Here is a 7,086-nt window from a genome sequence, read left to right as displayed (position 1 = left end):
GCATACAGGTGGATCTTTCTTTTTTCCTATTTGTCTGAAAATCTCTGTCTTTTAATTGAAGTGCTTAGTTCATTTATATTCAATGTAATTATTAACATGATTGGGATATAGCCTGCCATTGATTTTCTATTTGTAACATTTGCCCTTTATTCCATTCCTCTGTTCTTGCCTTATTTTGGGTTAATGATGTATTAGTGTTCAGTTTAATCTTGTGCATTGATTTTTTAGATATACTTTTTTCTTTACAGATTGTTCAGTCTAGAAATAATATGTTTTTAAGTTATTACAGTCTACCTTCAAATAATATTATATTACTACACAAACAACGTAAGAACCTTATACCTGTATAATTCCATTTATTCCCTCTTCTGGCTTTTGTGCTCTTATTTTCTTTTATTTTACTTCTACATATGCTATAGCTCAATACATTATTATTAGTTTTGCCTTAAAAAGTCAACATATTTTTAAAGAAATTTTAACTTATAGGTATATATGTATTAAAAACAAAGATACTAAAATAGTGCTTAATCTTTACTCTTTCTGGTACTCTTCATTACTTTCTATGGATCTGGGGTTCCATCTGGTATTTTTCTTTAGCCTAAAAAACTTCTTTCAACATTTTTTGAAGTGCAGATCTATCAAAGACTAATGCTCTCAGATTTTGTCTACTGGAAATGTTTTTATTTTGCCTTCATTTTTTAGCAACGTTTTTGTTGGACATAGAATTCCAGATTGACTTTTTTTCCTTTCAGAACTGTAAAGGTATAATTTCACTGTTTTCTGGCCTGAAAAGCTAGCTATCATTCATATCATTGTTTCCTTATGTAATGTTTCTTTTTCCTCTAAGATTTGTTCTTTAGTGTTGGTTTTTAGCAATTTGAGTATGATGTGTCTAGATGTGGTTGCCTTTGTATTTGTCCTGCTTGATGTTTGAATGAGTAGTAGGTAAAATTTTTCTAAGAAATGTATCACACAAATCCAAACATGTTAAACACAAGGTAATGCGGAAGATTTTCTGGTCCAGACACTCTACTCTACAAATACAGTTTTATTTTACTAGTGGGTAAAAAACTCCTATGCTCAATAGGCCTTGAGAGAATTCTAGGCTATTACTGTCTTAAATCATGGTGGCTGGTAACTTCTGGAAAACAAATTGCCACTTTGGAAAACATAAGAACAAACTTTAAAAATGTGTTGATTTTTTATATTACCATCAGGAAAATTTGAGGTCAAACAAGTAATTTAAAGTAAATAGAGTTGACCCTTGAACAACATGGGTTTGAAATGAATGGGTTTACTTATACGCAGCTTTTTTGTACCTCTGCCACCCCTAAGTCAGCAAGACCAATCCCTTCTTTTCCTCTTCCCCCTCAGCCTATTAAACGTGAAGACAATGAGAATGAGGATCTTTATGTTGATTCACCTCCATTTGATGAACAGTAAATACGTTTTCTCTTTCTTATGATTTTCTTAATAACATTTTCTTTTCTCTGGCTTACTTTATTGTAAGAATACAGCACATAATACCTATAACATGCAAAACATGTGTTAATCGACTGTTTATGTTATCAGTAAGGTTTCCAGTCAACAGTAGGTTATGAGTATTTAAGTTCTGGGGGAGTCAAAAGTTACACTCAAATTTTCAACTCTGCAGGGAGTTGGTACCCTTATTCCCCATGTTGTTCAAGGGTCGACTGTAATTTGTATATCTGACATTCTTGTTGGGATTTTGTTTGTTTTGGTTGTCACATGTTCATTCCTTGGCACTAGAGAGAACAAAGCAATACATTCCCATGACCACACCAGTAGGTGTTCTAGTCAAAGTGTACAACTGGTGTGCAGTCATGCCCTGGCAGTTAACAGGAAGCTGGCCATTGACTGTGGGCAGACCCAGAAGTCTGGATCCATGGTGTGTGGAAAGAAAGGGGAGACTAGTCAAGGATAGAAAAGACCTTAAAATTCATGCCCTTTTCTACCTCTGATTTTGGATTCCTCTCTGATAAATACCTATATTGTTTTTCTAAAATAAAGTAAGGGGAAAAAAAATACCTTATGGACCACATGAAGAATTTAATTTTTAATCTTCATACTTTGAATAATTATTGATCAAATCTTAACAACTTCTCTTTTGAGATCATTAGGCAGTCTAAAGAATTTCAAGCTGAAATAACAACATTCCTTAATTTTACCAGAACTGCTAATTAATAATGATAATAATAAAGAAGTCTTGATATGGATCCAGTCTGAAAGGATTGAAGCCAAAGTGAACATCCTGTGAACTCTGGATGAACAGTTCATTTACATCTGGATGTTCTGATTGAATTTGAATTGTGTGTTCTTATATCCCAGGAGAAAAGAACTATGTTCATGTCTACGCTGATTTGTATCCAAACAAAAAAGAAAATAAATATTAACTTCGTCATATAAATTTATTAAAATTATATATTTAGGTATTTTTATTTATAGGAAATACTCATTTCAAAATCTCTTTTTCTAAATAGTAGTAAGAAAAATAAAAACTATAAAGTGATCTTTGTATTAATGCATTTTAAAATTATGCTCTCCAATATTTAATGAGCACTGAAATACTCAACAGCTGCAGTGCTAATCTCAAATCAATATTTTTATTTGTTCTTATTTTATTTGCTCTTACAAATAAATGGGAAGATTGTTCATGCCATAAACTCAAGCCAGATAATTTTATAATTTACAATTTCATGTTGTTTGTTACTCTGTTGTGTATCAAAATGGTACTTAATCACATGACATGGTAGGGTCTGCATCATTTTAAAAAAGGTGTTTAAAATGTTAAGCAATTTGCTCACAGTAAAAAGATCAATGGATAATAAAACTAAAATAGAAATTAGGGTTTCTTTTACATAACGATTATGGTAATTTTATTTATAAAGTTGAGAACAATAGCACAAAAGAAGCACAATAGTGAATTTAATCATTCATTCATTTACTCATTTATCCAGACAATTGTTTTTACCATATGTTAATGCTGGAGAGAAGGTGTTTAACACAACAAAGGCATTCCCTGCCTTCCATGAGCAGAGTTGCTTCAAGGATAGATAATAACCAACAAATTATACAATTAATTGTGTAATTAGAATGGCAGTAAATGAAAGTAGGCAGAAGTACATAGTACTAAGGAACTTCTAGCTTCTCTGGTAGAATTTGTTTATTTATCAAATTGTACAAAGAAGCTGTTGTTTTCCAGTTTATGGTACAAAATATCTTCAGCATCACATGGCATGTCATCAACATGTCAACATATTATGCTGCTTGAGAGTGGGACTTTTTCCATTTCTTGTATAGAATATTTTCTTTCAAGATTTTCATACTATCTTAAAATTATCTTCAGTGAACTGATCTTTGTTTAGTAAAGTTAATAATTTTTGTAGCATCATTCATTTTTTCATTTTTTATTTAAGTATTTTTAATACTGGTAGCTCTCTGGAAAGAAATCAGTGTGTTTGTTGTGATGTCAGTGTGAAGGTGAATTTTCCTGGGGCAGCATCAACACAGATGGCAATGCAATCCTTGCAAAATAGACTTTCCATTTTCAGAATGAAGATACACACCAAATGTATCTTGTTTTTTACTTGGTTGAGGCAGCATTTTGCGGTAGAAAAAAATATTCTTAAATTTCAACATTATTTACAAATTCTACAAATGCTTCAGCATGATGGTTATTGGTGGAAGGGGAGCACTTACACTTTCTTCTACATCCAGTGGCTTAACGGCGGCGGGAGTGTTCTCAACAGGGTATTTAAGCTGAAAGGGGGCACTTTCAAGAAATTAGTAGGTCAGGTTTTGCTAAATGCTTTGAAGGTGAACAATGGCTGCAGAAAGTAGCTCACTAAACAGACTTTTCCATCACATTATCCAGTTGAACAAGTCTTTGTAAGGCCTTGGAAAAAAAATTTTTTTACTTCGAGTGACAAGATTCTTGAATTTAAAGAAACTGAATCTTTAGGAAAAACAAGTCACAGAAGGAAATTTCGAAATGTTTCAACTGCTGCTTAGGCTTGAAAGTGAGGGAGGATATCAGCATATTGAAAACCATCCAGAGAACTGCAGAACAGCACTAAGAGTATTTCCCCTTCAATCCAAGTGCATGACTCCGGGAGGGGTGCTTTCTCTAGATTTTCTCCTCAGCATGAGAACTTGACTTTGAGAGAAGAGAAGCAACTTTGAGCTGAAGTCTGCTTATTCACTCCACGTGACAATTAGAGCGCTGCCCTTAGATGGGTTCTGGATTTTTGTGAAGCAGAGTATCCTGTCACTTACAAGGAAGCAGTGAATGTTTCACTGTGGTTTTCGACTCCTTCGATTTATGAGCAAGGTTGTTCTGATTTAATAAAAAACAAAACAAGGACAGAAATTGTCTGATTATAGTTGAAAATGAAGTACTTGTATGATTATCTCATACATTTCACCTAGAATTGAATATTTTTGCAGCAAAAAACAAGCACAGGTTTCACGTTAAATGTGTAAATTTCATTCTTTCCTTTCAGTTCAAATAATAGTTTAATCCATATTTAAGCCTATACAAGATCAAGAAACTAACACATCTGTATAATAATTTTGTGACTGCTAGGTCTATATTTGAGTTTAATCATATCCCTCAGTAAGAAAACATTTTATTAAAATCTTTCCAATAAAAGACTTCGACTTTTATAAATGTCATAAACTATATTTTTATTTATATTGCTTTGGCTTATTATTTTAGGAGGTTTACTATTCAGCATTCATAATTAATCTTTGTGTCATAAATAATATTGATTAAAATTAATTTTTTTTTTTGAGACAGAGTCTCACTCCATCCTGGCTAGAGTGCTGTGGCATCAGCCTAGCTCACAGCAACCTCAAATTCCTGGGCTCAAGCAATCCTCCTGCCTCAGCCTCCTGAGTAGCTGAGACTACAAGCATGCACCATCACACGTAGCTAATTTTTGATTTTTAGTAGAGATGGGTCTCACTCTTGCTCTGGCTGGTCTCAAACTCCTGAGCTCAAGCAATCCTCCCACCTTGGCCTCCCAGAGTGCTAGGATTATAGGCATGAGCCACAGCACCCAGCCTGATTAAAATCAATTTATAAACTTAAATTAATCTATCAAGTCTACCTTTCAAAAATTAAATCTCGATTGCAGTATATTGAGCTCCACAGAGACAGCATTGAGCAAGTGAAAGCCAGACAGGCACTGAGTGACACTGTTTCTCACTGAGGAAAAATAACTAAACATAGCAAAGATCTTAAGAAGCCAAGAGGCAAACTGTCATCGTATGCATTCTTGTGCAAACTTGCCAGAAGAAGCACAAGAAAAACCCAGATGCTAAGTTAACTTCTCAGAGTTTCCTAAAGAGTGCTCAGAGGGGTGGAAGACCATGTCCGCTAATGAGAAAGGAAAACTTGAAGACACAACAAAGGTGAACATGGCCCATTATGAAAGAGAAATGAAAACCTAGACCCTTTCTAAAGGGGAAACAAAAGAGAAGTTCAGGGGTCCCAATACACCCAAGAGGCCTCCTTTGGCCTGTTTCTGTTCTGAGTATTGCCCAAAATTCAAAGAAGAACATCCCAGCCTAACCACTGGTGATGTTGCAAAAAAACTGGGAGAGATGTGGAATGACACTGCTGCAGGTGACAAGCAGCCTTATGAAAAGAAGGCTGCAGAGTTGAAGGAAAAATACCCAAAGTATATTGCCGCATACCAAGCTAAAGGAAAGCCCGGCACAGCAAAGGTGGAAGTCATCATGGCTGAAAAAAGCAAGAAGAGGAAGGACGATAAGGAAGATGAAGAGGATGAGGAGGAGAAGGAAGATGAAGACAATGATGATGAATATGTTGGTTCTAGTGCAGTTTTTTTTCTGGTCTATAAAGCATTTAACTCCTGCCCCCATCCCCAGTACACAACTCACTTCTTTTAAAGAAAAAAAATTGACATGCAAGGCTGTGTAAGATTTGTTTTTAAACTGTGCAGCATCTTTTTTTGTGTAGTTAACACACTACCAAATGTGTCAGTAGATAGCCCTGTCAGTGGCCAACAACCTTGCCCAGTACAGTATGAGGGCTGTCAATTGGCATGGAAATTTAAAGCAAGTTCATGTAAGTGCATGGCACAAATTAGTTATATATGGAGATGGTAGTTTTTCTGTCTTCAGTTGTCCCTGATACAGTTTATATAAAATAATTCTTCTGTTAACTGAACACCAATTTATAATCGCAAAAACAAAAAATTACAGCCATTTTGTTGACATTCCAAATGCTTCTAAGTAAATATAATTTTTTTATTTAAAAAAAAAAGCAAATCTCATTTTGGTTTAAGCCAGTTATTTACCAGAAATTTATCATCTTAACCTTATGAGTTTAAAAAAATTTTGAAAATCAAATAAACAAATAGTTTTTAAAAGGAAAGCTAAGCTTAATTGCCTATCTTTTTTTTTTAAGAAAGGTTAGCTAAAAAGTCATCTTTAGTTGTGAATAGGGATACATCCTGGACCACATACCAGACCTCATTAGCATCTTTTATACAACAGTGGACACTTGTAATAAGAATTATAGCTCTACTTGCATAAAGTTAAAGAAAATCCGGGAGGAATTTTTTGTTGTTGTTAAAGGAAAAACTAAAGTTTCCTCTACTCATACTGCCAACTTATATTCAAGTTGAAATCCTTAGTGGGATGGGGAGCCACAACAAATGAGTAGGCCAATAATAAGTTAGCCAAAATAAATAGATTCATAAAAAACTATCATTCTTGCCTCAAAAGAGTATTAATGTTATTTTTAGTTTATTACATGTACAGCTTACTTATCATACTAATATACTGGGAACTGTAGAAATAATTTTTATGCAAGGATTGTCTGAGGCATGAAAACTATTGAGAAAGGTTGGTCTAGGGAGAAGAAGAGAGAGAATCTAATGGTCAGCTTTGTTGTGCTTTGATAAGAGAGCAAATGATAGGAAATCTTATTAATGTTCGTTAGACTTAGCTTCAGGGAGAAGATCGATGACTTTTGTTTAGCCCTTTCAGAGGAAGGTTAATTAGTGAGTGAGAGCTAAGGAAATGGAGTCATTG

The 7,086-nt window shown here is 34.1% G+C and overlaps 1 pseudogene; it reads left to right on the top strand.

Moving 5' to 3' along the window:
- Window positions 1–2,747: 2,747 nt before the first annotated feature.
- Window positions 2,748–5,937, top strand: LOC105827160 (annotated as a pseudogene).
- Window positions 5,938–7,086: the final 1,149 nt, after the last annotated feature.

This window comes from Propithecus coquereli, unplaced genomic scaffold, assembly GCF_000956105.1.
Source record: "Propithecus coquereli isolate 6110/MARCELLA unplaced genomic scaffold, Pcoq_1.0 Scaffold98, whole genome shotgun sequence".
Lineage (NCBI taxonomy): Eukaryota > Metazoa > Chordata > Mammalia > Primates > Indriidae > Propithecus > Propithecus coquereli.
The sequence above is the reverse complement of the archived record's forward strand: the minus strand, read 5'-3'. Positions and strand labels throughout refer to the sequence as shown.